General features: G+C 35.2%; 1 pseudogene; it reads left to right on the plus strand.

Moving 5' to 3' along the window:
* Nucleotides 1–8,298: 8,298 nt before the first annotated feature.
* LOC108472317 (probable disease resistance protein At1g58602) lies at nucleotides 8,299–14,045 on the plus strand (annotated as a pseudogene).
* The last annotated feature ends 1,120 nt before the right edge of the window (nucleotides 14,046–15,165 follow it).

Consider the following 15,165-nt stretch of genomic DNA (forward strand, 5'->3'; position numbering starts at 1 on the left):
GCTCGACAGAGGCCGGAGCCCGGAGCCCGGAGGACTGTTCTCTACTCTCTTTCAGAGAGCTTTTCAAAGTTTTTTTTTTTAAAAAAACAATAACTAAATGAATTTTAGGCTTAAGTTCTGATATATATAGCGAGACAAAAGCGGTGTCGTTTGGCTTAGTTCAATAAGCACTAAAACGGCACTGCTTTCAACGAGGATCCAGTCTTGACCCGATTACACAGGAGAATCCGCATGTTTTTGTAAAATGGGTTAATTACCCAATTGGTCCTCTCGCAATTTTAATATTTATAATTTTATTTTATTTATTTTTTTAATTTAGCTCTAATGTTTAAATTTTGTTTCAATTTGGTCTTCACAGTGCTTTAAAATTTAATTTAGGGAAACAGTGTCGTTTTGGGATTAGGGCAATTTGCCCAATGAGTCCCTCGGTTTTAACACGCATTCCAGAAGGCCTAAATTTTTTTATTATCTAAATTAGCCCTAAAACTTTAATTTTATTTCATTATAGTCCTTTAAATATTTTTTATAATCTATTAAATACTTTATATCTATAAATATTAATTATAAAAAATAGTATATATTATTTTATATATTGTTTATTATATTATTTTTTACTTATAAATTATATTTATTTATATATTTTATATATATTATTTTTAAAAATTATGTATTATTATTTATTAATTGTGTAAATTTTAATTTTTATTAAATAATAGTATATATATTATCCTTCATTATATTTACATTTTATTACATATTACATTTTATTATATATATATATTTTATATTACTTATTATATGGTTTATATTATTATATATTTTGGTTATAAATTATATTATACACTAAATATTTACTATATATATATTATCATTTACATTACTTTTATTTCATTATAAAATATATACTATTTTATCACTCATTAGTTATATATTTTTTTTTACTAAATAAGTATGTGTAATATTAATATTTAGTACATTATTAAGGTATTATGTAGCACCCCAAACCCGACCCAGATGTTATGGCCGGATTCGACATGCCACATCGAAGCATTCAAAACATTTCCGATCCAGAAAGAAAACTTACTGAGTGTTTTAAAAGATGATTTCATTATAGGTTAAAGTGAATGGAAGCTGTGCACTAGGTAGAAAACCGGAAAAGATGAGGTGAGTCCATCGGACTGCTTAAGTACCAAACTCCCTTCGGATCCAATCCTAGACATGCAAACCGCCATTGCCATACCTTAACGTCATGTATATTTCTAGGAAACCGATTTGATTAAGTCCTTTTTAGGAAAAGTGATTAATTTTGGAAAATATCTTCATTGCGGAAGCTTTGCTTGTTTTCGTGTTATTTTGAAATCAATTACTGTTTTTGAAAACGCGCCCTAAAGCTATCCAATTTCAACAGTTAAATATAAATATTACCTATCTTAATAAAACATATAAAAACCGTCAAAAATAAATAAGCAGCCTTATTACATTTAAAAGCCCAAAACCTCAAACGTAATTAAAAGGATGTCCAATTCACCGAAGAAAATCAAACTTTCGAGCGGGTGGCCACTCAAATTCCCTCACGACTCCAAGCCCACTATGGTTGGGGATTTCCTGCATGGATGAAAATAAAAAGGGTGAGTTTGGTACTTAAGTAGTCCGATGGACACACCTCCTCTTTTCCGGTTTCCTACCTGGTGCACAGCTTCCATTCACTTTAACCTATAATGAAATCATCTTTTAAAACACTCAGTAAGTTTTCTTTCTGGATCGGAAATGTTTTGAATGCTTCGATGTGGCATGTCGGATCCGGCCATAACATTTGGGCCGGGTTTGGGGTGCTACATATTATACCCTATAATATGGTTTATATATATTAATCATTTTTTGGGTTTTCTTTTATTATTTTCATATTAATCTAAAATTTATGAATATCTTTATATCATTTATATTTCATATGTTTATACTTTGCTTATTTTTTCATATTTCGTTATTGTTTAGTAAATTATTTGTTATTGTTTTTACATATTTGCATGGAAGTTAATTATTTATATTAATTTAAGATACATTTGCATAAAATGTTGTTATATATAGGTGTTATGTAATTTATATTATTAAATTCATTATACTCTATGTTGTATTTTTGCATGTAACAATAACGCATGAACATTTTTATGATGACATATGCATAAAGTGATAATATATATTGTATAATTTACACCATTATTTATTACTCTTTATACTATACTTGCATAAAATTATAAAGCATGTACTATATAGTTAGGTTTATTAAATGTTAATTTCTTGTAAAAATGTAAAATACATCATTATTTTCAAAGCAAAAATATCTCATTTCAAAAGGAATTTTCTAAAAAAGTGAGGCAATGTTTTGATATTTAGGAACTCGGGAAGTAGTGCCCTAACATGCTGGGTTGTGATTTCTCGTTTGTCTAAATATCTAAGATATCCTTTTAAAACGAGTCTTACAAATCAAAAGATGATTTCAGTTACGAAAGTTTAAAATATCATGTCCAATCATGCTGGATGTGATGTTTGTACTCTTTTAAAAATGAAGGAATCTTGATTCTTTTCTCAAAACATTACGGCTTTAAGGGAATTTCATTTTTAAATTCTTTCAAACTTCTGACACTAAGATAAAATTATTCAATTTGGTACCAATTTTGGGCGTTACGGGGTGCTAATCCTTCCTCGTACGTAACCGACTCCCGAACCTATTTTCTCATAATTTCGTAGACCAAAACGTTTTATAAAGTGATCCAATCACACTTTAAAAGATTGGTGGCGACTCCCGTTTTCGTTTTTCAAAACCTATTTTTAAGGGGGTTTCGACAGCTTGGCGACTTGACTGGGGAATTAAGAGAGTCGAGCCAAGAAATTGATTATGTCTTAATGTCAAAAGTTTGGAATGCTTAAAATTTGATCCTGTTTTACATGTCTTTGTTTCATATGTTTCTATCTTATTGCCGTACATTGCATTTGCATGACTGTTGTGGTCACACCCTTAAGTGGGAGTGAGAAGTTACGCTTTCGTGAGGTTTTCACCTTCGTATGAGCTAGTGGATTGCTTTCGGGATACTGTACCTATGTCTTCGTGAGATTTTCATCTCCGTATGGCCATAGGGAAAGGTGTCCCCCTGAACTGAACTTGGTCTATATGAGCTTATAATGGGTGAGGACCGAGGAATCTGCTGGTTCAGGTACCCTTGCTTTAGAACTAAACTCATATAGTGAACTTTAAGAGCTTATCCTAGGAAAGATAGTGATAGCCTTTAGTAAAGCTACCCTTATAAGTACTTATTTATCATTTTTTATATATATATGATAATGACCTATTTTTATTTTGCTATCATTGCATGTCATTTGGCATTAAAAGGTGTCGATTCAAGGTTCGATTTTTGAGTTAGGAAGTTTTGTAATGAGGAACGATACCTTAATAAAGTGGAGGACAATGCTTCTGTCCGTACCTGGTTAGAGAAAACCCAGTTAGATAAAGGAGATAGTGTTACCGAAGGGTATACGTCATAGTTATGGGAATTCACCCGTATTAATTTGACGCAGAATGAGTTGCAGGAGCTAAGAAACATTTGGGCCCAATGGGATGACGAGGCTAAGCAACTTTTCTATCAGAATTATGGAGACCTTTCATATTTGCTAGACGTCAAGGTAGATAGGCACTTGTTTCGAGCTATGGTATAGTTCTGGAACCCTGCTTATATTTGCTTTACATTTGGTGATGTTGACCTTGTACCTACTCTAGAGGAATATACGACTTTACTGCGTTGCCCGAGGATTCAGGGTCACAAGGTTTATGTTAGGCCTGCTAGCCTTCCAGCTTTTACGAAGAAGTTGGTAATGATTACTAGGATGAGTAAGCAGTGGGCTGTAACTCGTATGTAGCAAAAAGGTGATAGTAAGTGCATTCCATGGGCTGTTCTGAGGAATTTGATATCGACACATCTAGACGTGAAAAAAAGGGTCGACGTTCTGGCTTTGAGTATTTACGGTATGGTGATTTCCCAAAGGCGTTGGGGCATATAGATGAGGCGGTTGCGGATTTATTTGATTGACTTGGTAAACAGAACACACCTGTGCCCGCAATTCTAGCTAAGACGATAAGATCCTTGAGTGCATGTCGAAGAGCTGGTGTAGGAAGGTTCATTGGATGTGCCCAATTACTGTTGGTCTGGTTTCATAGCCACTTCTGGAAACTTGATAAGGTTCCTTTTTGAGTATTTTTTAAGGGTTATTCTCCCTTAAAGGAAGCCGTAGACATGCCTAGAAAAGATGACATTTCAAAAGAGAGGTGGATAGATATTCTTCAGAATCTTCGAGAGGAAGATGTTATGTGGAAGGCTCCTTGGTTGGGTCCTAGTGAAGTCCTTTACCTATGTGGCAGTTTTGATTCGGTCCCTTTGCCAGGAATTTGGGGAGTTGTTGGATATACACCATTGCTTGTTCTAAGGCAGTATCGAGCAAGGCAGTTTATACTGGCTACATAGGGCTTAGCTCAAAGTGATTTCTCTTATAAAGGCGATCACTACAAGAAGAAGATGCGAGAGATTTCTGAGGCTTGGAAGAAGCCTTTCTGTATGAAGATCTTGACTAAAGGCTCGACATCAACTCCTGAGTATAAAGGGTGGTTTAGTAGGAGAGTCAATGATAATGTCCCTAGGCCAATTTTGGGAATGGCTCGATCATTAGAAGAAAGCTTACAAGTGATTCCATCAGAATTGGAAGTTATGAAGCAAGAGTTCAAGAGAAAGAATTTGGAGCTTGAAAAGAAGATGGAGAAGCTCGAAGAGGAAAAAATATGTTTGAGTCTCGATGTCGATGTTCAAAAGATGGAAGTCGAGAAGGTGAAAAAGGAAAAAAGAAAGATCGAAGAAGATCGAGATGATTTAAAGATGCACTACAAGAAAGCCCAAGTAACATTGAAAAGGGTCGGATTAGTGAGATCTTCAGAACAGTGGCAACATGAGATTCAAGAGGAAAGAGCCAAGGCTGAGTATTGGGAGAAAAAGTTCTAAAAGATACAGTCGCGTAATCAGGCCCTAGAAAAAGAAAATCAAGGATTAAAGGTTAAGGTCACAGAGCTTGGACGATCTCTTCATCATCATCGAAGTCGTAATTCCACAGCCGAGTTAAAAGCAAGTCTAAACAAGATCGAGGAAATGAAGCACAATATCGAAGGGTTAGAGGCAGCACTACAAGACTATGAGCTACGAATTGAGCAGCTCGAGGCGAGAGAACAACAGTGGAAGAAAGAACTTCACCATCTTCGGGATCAAGTGAGAGATAGAGATCATGTCATGGAACAGGCCCTAGTTCAGATTCGAGAGGTTGCTGAACACTTGCAGGATTTGGCAATACAAGCTAGAACACTGAGTATAATGTATGATCATCGTCAGACAAAGGACGAGAGTTAGCATTATTATTGGATAGGGTTAAGACTCTAGGCCTACGGGCGAAAGTATATTTGTAATCCGTTTATAGAATCGACATCTTTTTGCATTCATGCATTTGCATTTCATCATATCATATGCATTCAAGTTTATAGAAAGACCCTAATTAGTTAAAATTATTAGGGAAAAAGAGAGTAAGAGAAAGAAAATCTGGAAGCAACACATCCTTACGGTACACGCGCTAAGTCGAAAAGTATGGACCAAAGATTTGAACAGCTATAGAAGGACATGCAGGACCAATTGGCAAAAATGCAAAATGACATGAGGGAGCAAATGTTGGAGGCACAAAGGAACATGATGGCTGAGATGACTCAACTTCTGAGGACCACTGATAAGGGAAAGGCTCCCATGGTAATTACTAGCGAGGACGGTGAGGATCATCCTCCAGGTTTCACCCTACCCCACGTGCCTACACAAACTGAGGCACTTCTTAGGAGGCCATCTGTCACTATAAGGCCCCAACAAGGGTCAGTCGATACTAGGATCCCCATAAATTTCCCAACTGGTTCAGGATTCAATTTGGGTGACAATCCTACAAATCCAGTCATTTCTGAGTTAGACATGGTTGAAAAAGAGGATCTAAGAACTGAGGCTGCAAGACAGTTGGAAGAACGCTGCAAATGGTTGGAGGAAAAGTTTAAGGCTTTAGAGAATGCTGATGGGCATCATAGGGTTGATGCCAAAGATCTAAGCTTAGTCCCAGACTTGGTGCTTCCTCAAAAATTCAAGATGCCAGAATTTGAGAAGTACAATGGGACTACTTGCCCAGAGGCCCACATTACGATGTTTTGTAGGAGGATGACTGGGTATGTGAATAATGATCAACTGTTGATCCACTGTTTCTAAGATAGTTTAATGGGAGCAGCAGCCAAGTGGTATAATCAACTGAGCTGGGCCAGAATAAGTTCATGGAGGGATCTTACACAGGCCTTCATGCAGCAATACAATCATGTGACTGACATGACTCCGGATAGGATCACGCTGCAAAACATGGAGAAAAAGCCTAATGAAAATTTTAGACAATATGCACAGAGATGGAGAGAGGTGGCAATGCAAGTTCAACCACCGTTGTTGGAGAAGGCGACTACTATGTTGTTCATCAACACTCTAAAGGCTCCATTCATCACTCACATGATTGGAAGCACCAGTAAAAGTTTTGCGGATATAGTCATGGTAGGAGAGATGATCGAGAATGCCATAAGAGGTGGCAAAATCGAGGGGGAAACGACCAAAATATCGGCCCCAAGGAGAAAGGATAATAAAGTGAATAACACAAGCACCTTCAATACAAGGGCAATCACAGTTGGTCAACCAAAAACAGTTGCGGTCGAGCAACAGAGTTCTCAAAGGAAGGAGTCGAGTGCAAGGCAAAATTCTGAAAGGATGCAATTCACACCTATCCCTTGACATATCGTGAGCTCTATCAAAGCTTATACGATGCACATGCTATTTCTCCTTTTCACTTAAAACCACTGTAGCCCCTATACCCCAAATGGTATGATGCAAACACTAGATGCGAATACCATGCTGAAATGCTGGGACATTCGATTGAAAATTGTCCTGGTTTTAAGAAGGCTGTAGAGAGGCTTATTAAGATGGGGGTAGTGAAGTTTGACAATACTACTGAAAACCCATTACCAAATCATAGCGATCAAGGAGTGAATGCCATTGGCGAAGCCAGTGCGAGGAGAATGAAGGAAGACGTGGCTGAGGTGAGAACGCTAATAAGGATGATTTGGGAGGAAATGGTGAAAAGAGAGATGGTAATCTCTAAAGAGAGGAATAAATGAGCAAGGGACTACTGTGAGTACCATGCTGAAGAGGGGCACGAGATCCAGGAATGTGACGAGTTCAAAGCCTCGATACAAAGCCTTATGGATAAAAAGAGTTAGAATTTTATAAAGCTGTGCCAAATGAGTAACATATATGCACATTAGAAGGTGCACCGAAAAATCAAAACCGGCCAAGGATCATTATTTCTTTACCAGGAAGTAATGAAGTTGAAACACCAATGGTACCGAAAGTCATCATTCACAAACCTGTTTCCTTTCCTTATAAGGATAACATGAGGGTGCCATGGAGTTATAATTGTCATGTGTCAATGCCAGAGAGAGAAGATATAGCAATTGCTTCTAAGAAAGCTCAAGTGGAGGGTTCTCATACACAGAGTGGGAAGCGGTATAATATGGTGGGCGTCAGAGAGGAGCCCACAAAAGCAAAATGTGTTAGTACGGAGAAGGAGAAAGAGGCTGAAGTGTCTGTCAAGGAGCCAGTAAAGGAATAGGAGGCTAAAGAATTTCTAAAGTTCCTTAAGCATAGCGAGTATAGCGTGGTCGAGCAATTGCGGCTCGCATATCAGTATTGGCTCTACTGCTGAGTTCTAAAGTGCATAGGGATGCATTAATGAAGGTGTTTAACGAAACATATGTCACCCATGGCATATCCGTTAACAAGTTAGACCGGTTGGTGAATAACATAAGTGCAGATAATTTCATCTACTTTAATGATGATGAAATCCCACCGAGGGCAGGGGGTCAACTAAAGCCTTGTACATCACAACTAGATGCAAGGGGTACACACTTCCAAGCATACTTATTGATAATGGACCAGCCTTGAATGTTTTACCGTTATCTACATTGAATAGATTACCCATTGACGATTCTTACATGAAGACATGTCAAAATGTGGGAAGAGCCTTCGACGGTACAGAAAGGAAGGTAATGGGAAGAATTGACATCCTTTTGGAAATTGGGCCGAATATATATGAAGTAGACTTTTTGGTGATAGATATCAAGCCTTCCTACAATTGCTTATTAGGTAGGCCATGGATACACTCAGCGGGAGCGGTGCCCTCATCGTTGCACCAGAAACTGAAGTTAGTGACGGATGGATGGTTAGTAGCCATCAATGCGGAGGAGGACATTATAGCTGCAGTCACTAGCAATGCCCCTTATGTCAAGTCGAATGAAGAGTCTATTGAGTGTTCCTTTCACTCTTTGGAATTTCTAAATGAAACCTTCATTTAAGAAAGGAGTGAGCTACTAGTGCCAAAGATAGCAAGAGCTACGAGGATGGCTCTACGAATGATGGCAAGAAAGGGAGCCTTACCAAGAAAAGGGTTAGGAAAATACCTACAAGGAGGGACTCAAATCCCAGAACTTAAGGAGAAGAGAGATCGCTTTGGTCTGGGCTTCAAACCAGACTATAAGCAAAGGAGGAAGGAAATTGAGAAGCGCCAAGAGGGAAGAAGGGCGTGCCTTAATAGAAGAGAAGTGGAGTGGGAGCCAATGACATTCCCTTCAATATCCCAAACCTTTATATTGGGAGGGTTACTTATAGAAGGAAGTCATCAGATTAATGCTATACAAGACGAAGGATCGAAGCAAAGAAACCTTGAATGCATTCGCCCTTACGAATCAGGAAGCTCTCTGAACAATTGGACTGTGGAGGAACTTCCTGTAGTCTTTAGGAATTCTTCAGAGTAATTTTTGAAACATTCTTGTTACTCTAGAGCCTAGGAGTAATAGGATTACATTTGTGAAATAGGCTTATGTTCATCTATTATTATTTAAATAAAATATAACTTTTATCAATTTGAACGAGTATTGTTTCATTTTTATCAACCAATATTCCTTTAAATTTTGGCAATTCTTATTCTTTCATTCATAGCACATAAATAATCATTCTTAAATTCATTCATTCTTTGTATATTCTTTATACTTCACAGGTCCCTAGATATCAATGACATGAGCACCGATAGGTCAAATCCTGATTTCTCTCGTGAGCAAGACATGTGTTTAGAGGAATCTCTGGATTTTGAAGATGTCCAGGATTGTGATGTGTCTTCGGATCTTTTGAGGATGGTAAAACATGAAGAAAAGCAAATCATGCCTCATGAAAAAGAGGCAATAGAGAATTTAGCCCTAGAGGAAGGGAAGGAGTTGAAAATTGGCACACATATTGCCAAAGACACAAGGCAAGGACTGATTGAGTTGCTACGTGAGTTCAAAGATATCTTTTCATGGTTTATTTTTAATTAAGAAAATAAAATCGAAAACAAAAAAATAATAAATAAATGAATGTTTATTTTTAAACAGTCCATTTACAATAGCCCGTAGGTCCAAAACTAGAACTACCCAGCAGACCCATTTACACCCTACCCCTAATACCCTAAACTAGCCCAGTAACTCAAGACTTAACCGGCCCAAATGGCCCAACCTATTTTCAGCTTCTGAGGAACCCTAGCTACGGTTCACCCCGCAAAGTTTCCTCGAGATTGTAGTCGACATCAGCCTCGTTTTGCACCGCGATCAACGCGTCTGTTCGTGTCCCGTCGTTCTTGTTACCCACCATCAGAGCCGAGATTGCAGGCTTCGAATCAGGCTGTGGTCCACGGCCAAATCAACGCCGGTGGTCTACATTCCTCATGAAAACCTGCAAAAAGAGAAAGAAACAGCAGCAAACAAACAAAACAAATATGGAAAGAAATAAAAGATTTTTTCCCAAAATATGTAATAGAAACAGTGGCTATAAAAGCCTCCTTTGTAACCTGTAAACAGACGGAGATTTTTAACGAGGAATACAAAAGCCAAATACATACAGTTTCTTAAAGGTGATATACCTTTACCTTTTCATTTTTTCCCTAAATACATGCAAATACCATTAAAATAAATAAAAAACGAATTTACCTTTGAAATCGCTTCGAAAAATTGAGACTTTGGGCTTCCGACCGCCGTGTGAGGCGGAGTCGACGACGGCATGTGGGCGCGTGAGTCCGATGACCGGGGCTCGGCTCGACGGAGGCCGGAGCCCGGAGGACTGCTCTCTACTCTCTTTCAGAGAGCTTTTCAAAGTTTTTTTTTTTAAAACAATAACTAAATGAATTTTAGGCTTAAGTTCTGATATATATAGCAGTACAAAACGGTGTCGTTTTGGCTTAGTTCAATAAGCACTAAAACGGCACCGTTTCAACAGGGGATCCGCGTGCTGACCCGATTACCTGGGGAGAATCCGCGTGTTTTTGTAAAATGGGTTAATTACCCAATTGGTCCTCTCGTAATTTTAATATTTATAATTTCATTTTATTTATTTTTTTAATTTAGCTCTAATGTTTAAATTTTGTTTCAATTTGGTCTTCACAGTGCTTTAAAATTTAATTTGGGGAAACAGTGTTGTTTTGGGATTAGGGCAATTTGCCCAATGAGTCCCTCGGTTTTAACATGCATTCCAGAAGGCCCAAATTTTTTTATTATCTAAATTAGCCCTAAAACTTTAATTTTATTTCATTATAGTCCTTTAAATATTTTTATAATCTATTAAATACTTTATATCTATAAATATTAATTATAAAAATAGTATATATTATTTTATATATTGTTTATTATATTATTTTTACTTATAAATTATATTTATTTATATATTTTATATATATTATTTTTTAAAAATTATGTATTATTATTTATTAATTGTGTAAATTTTAATTTTTATTAAATAATAGTATATATATTATCCTTCATTATATTTACATTTTATTACATATTACATTTTATTATATATATGTTTTATATTACTTATTATATGGTTTATATTATTATATATTTTGGTTATAAATTATATTATACACTAAATATTTACTATATATATTATCATTTACATTACTTTTATTTCATTATAAAATATATACTATTTTATCACTCATTAGTTATATATATTTTTTACTAAATAAGTATGTGTAATATTAATATTTAGTACATTATTAAGGTATTATACCCTATAATATGGTTTATATATATTAATCATTTTTTTGGGTTTTCGTTTATTATTTTCATATTAATCTAAAATTTATGAATATCTTTATATGATCTATATTTCATATGTTTATACTTTGCTTATTTTTTCATATTTCGTTATTGTTCAGTAAATTATTTGTTATTGTTTTTACATATTTGCATGGAAGTTAATTATTTATATTAATTTAAGGTACATTTGCATGAAATGTTGTTATATATAGGTGTTATGTAATTTATATTATTAAATTCATTATACTCTATGTTGTATTTTTGCATGTAACAATAATGCATGAACATTTTTATGATGACATATGTATAAAGTGATAATATATATTGTATAATTTACACCATTATTTATTACTCTTTATACTATATTTGCATAAAATTATAAAGCATGTACTATATAGTTAGGTTTATTAAATGTTAATTTCTTGTAAAAATGTAAAATACATCATTATTTCCAAAGAAAAAATATCTCATTTCAAAAGGAATTTTCTAAAAAAGTGAGGCAATGTTTTGATATTTAGGAACTCGGGAAGTAGTGCCCTAACATGCTGGGTTGCGATTTCTCGTTTGTCTAAATATCTAAGATATCCTTTTAAAACGAGTTTTACAAATCAAAAGATGATTTCAGTTACGAAAGTTTAAAATATCATGTCCAATCATGCTGGATGTGATGTTTGTACTCTTTTAAAAACGAAGGAATCTTGATTCTTTTCTCAAAACATTACGGCTTTAAGGGAATTTCATTTTTAAATTCTTTCAAACTTCTGACACTAAGATAAAATTATTCAATTTGGTACCAATTTTGGGTGTTACAAGGGTGCTAATCCTTCCTCGTACGTAACCAACTCCCGAACCTATTTTCTCATAATTTCGTAGACCAAAACGTTTTATAAAGTGATCCAATCACACTTTAAAAGATTGGTGACGACTCCCGTTTTCGTTTTTCAAAACCTGTTTTTAAGGAGGTTTCGACACACTGTGCAGGGCTTCCATTAGCCATCATTATATTGGGAGGAATTTTGGCTACAAAGTATCCTTCATTAACTGAATGGCTGAAGGTATCTGTAAATGTGAAATCATACTTCAAGATCGATAAAGGTCAAGTACTAAAAGATGTGTTAGCATTAAGTTATGATGATTTGCCTCCCTATTTAAGACCATGTTTCCTTTATTTAAGCCAATTTCCCAAGGATTATGAGATACCTGTGAATATATTGATTCAGTTATGGATTGCCGAAGGTATTGTTTCATCAAAGCAAGAAGAAGGAGATGAAGGGCTAATGGCGGAAGATGTGGCTAAAGGTTATTTAATGGAGCTTGCAGAAAGATGTATGATTCAAGTACGAGAAAGAGACATTCCAACCTTAAAGATGAGAAGTTTTCAGATGCATGATCTAATGAGAGATGTTTGCTTGTCAAAAGCTAAACAAGAAAAATTCTTCGATATTGCTAATCAGTCAAATGCCTGCCAGTTATCCACAATTGGGAGGGTTCGTAGAGTTTCTGTCCACAAATTTATTTCCTTACAGTGCATTAAAAGTCCACGTCTTCGAACGCTTTTGCTCTTTGATGAGTTTTTACCGAAAGAGGAACACTCAAAGCTTTTGCCATTGACAATGCGAAGCTACTACGACGACCACGAAGATGAACTTTTCAATCCACTGGTTTGGTTTGTGATGCTTTTAGGAGTTAGCATGCTAAGTATTAAATACATGGGACTTTGGAAAAATATGTTCAATAATTTTAATTTTCTTAGAGTCTTAGACTACGAAAGAGGACGAGGTGCAGGATGCAAGTTACCCAAAGACATTGGTAAACTCGTCCATTTAAGATTATTGAGTCTAAGGGATCTTGAGTTCCTACGGTCAAAGTTGCCTTGCCATCATCTCTAGGCAACTTAAGGTGCTTGCAAACATTGGATTTAAGAATGGAAAACTGGCTGTATTCGGGATTGTTTCATGTACCTAACGTGTTATGGAGGCCGCATCAACTAAGACATCTATATCTCCCCAAGCAATGTAGTCGTAAAACAAAGTTGAATTTGGGTACATTGAGAAACCTCCAAACGCTCGTCAACTTCAACACCAAGAATTGTTATGTAAAGGATCTTATCAACTTGACAAATATTAGGGAGTTGGAGATTCGAGGGCCCTTCAATATTGAAGATTTTAACACGGAGGAGTTGGACAAGAATCCACCTATCATCCAAAGCAAATATCTTCATTCCCTGTCTATTATCAATGATGAAGGAAGAATGGATCCAAGACATTTGGTGCACCTCCTTTTGAGTTGCGAAAACATTTCTAAGTTGAGCTTAGATGTGGAGATAAGAAGGTTACCAGAGTACCACTACTTGTCTTCAAATCTCGCTTACATAAAGTTGATAAGGTGCAAGCTTGAGAAAGAGCCAATGGCAACACTTGAGAAGCTGCCTAACTTAAGGATTCTTGAATTCCATCCCAGAGCTTTCATAGGAAACGAAATGTTGTGCTCTACACAAGGTTTTCCCAAACTTGAGTCTCTAAGCCTTGTGTGTCTTCCCAATTTGGAGGAGTGGAAGGCGGATGAAAGGGCGCTGCCTTGTCTTCGGCGATTGGAGATAGAAAACTGCAGACAACTAAAAAAGCTTCCAGATGGGCTGAGGTTCATTGCAACCCTCCAAGAACTAAAGATTGAATCAATGCCAAAGACATTCAAAGATAGAGTGGAGGAAGGGGGAGAAGATTTCTGCAAAGTCCAACACGTTCCTTCTATCATATTCCAAGACTGCAAGTGATAGTAATTATCATTAATGCCAGGTAATTCATTATTTTTTTTAAGGAAATACTTAACCCTTTTGTTTGTATATAAAAATCCACAACTATTTTGTATGTTTACATTCTTTCTCAAGCAGCTAATAATTTAGAGAAGATTTAAGCTTCGGTTCTTATCCTCTGTTTTTAACAATGTTTCATATTTCCAGAGGATTTGCCATTTAAACTAAAAGTGATAGAATACGTTGTCAATAGGGTGTTAAGCATTTTGGTGATGGTCAGCAGATGCAATTTGAAATACTGATATTGTCTCATATTTGAAGGTGTTCTCCAACATGATTCACAGCTGTTACGTTTTAATTAGCATAAAGATTCTTCTATCATATGATGTATATGTCACGGAATTTCAACTACTTCCATATGATATTACCATTTTTAATTCCTCTTCAAGTACAGAAGCCATTGCCATTTTTTTGTTTTTGTTTTTGCTGCTGCTCTTCATGGGACCATATAAATATACATATTTAAAAATTGTTCTTTTTACATGACATTGTTTTTTTTCTTATAATTTTTAATTTGTAAAGTTTGAAATTATGAATTTTTTAGGTAATCTCTATTATACTGAACATCCTCGCCGTGCTTAAAAAATTAAAATTTTAATATGATATTAATATTAATGTGTGATGCAATAATTTAATTTTTAAGTAAATAAGTTTAAAGGAAAAATTGTATCACTATAAAAATAATTAAAAAAATGATTTGGGAAATTTCAAAAAAAAATCAAAAACCTGACATCACAAAAAATAACATGTAAATGACAAAATAGCCCGTGTATAAATATATAAATAAAATTTTGTTATTAGTCCATAAATTACGTGCAAGTTGGAAATTTGCGAATATTTTAATTTAGCTAATTTTAATCTTTATACTTTTGAAATTTAATGGTAGTAGTCAAATCTATTCGGTTAAATTATGTTATTAGTCTTGTACAATGCAAAAGTTATAAATTTAGTCAATATCCTCCTATTTGATCATTCTTAGTATTTATGTTTTTCAAAATTTGAAATTTCAATCTTGACACTAATAAAGCTTTTAAATTCATTTACTACATTTTTTCTATAAATAATATGTGAAAATAATAAA

The sequence above is a fragment of the Gossypium arboreum genome, chromosome 11 (assembly GCF_025698485.1).
Source record: "Gossypium arboreum isolate Shixiya-1 chromosome 11, ASM2569848v2, whole genome shotgun sequence".
In the NCBI taxonomy this organism is placed as follows: domain Eukaryota; kingdom Viridiplantae; phylum Streptophyta; class Magnoliopsida; order Malvales; family Malvaceae; genus Gossypium; species Gossypium arboreum.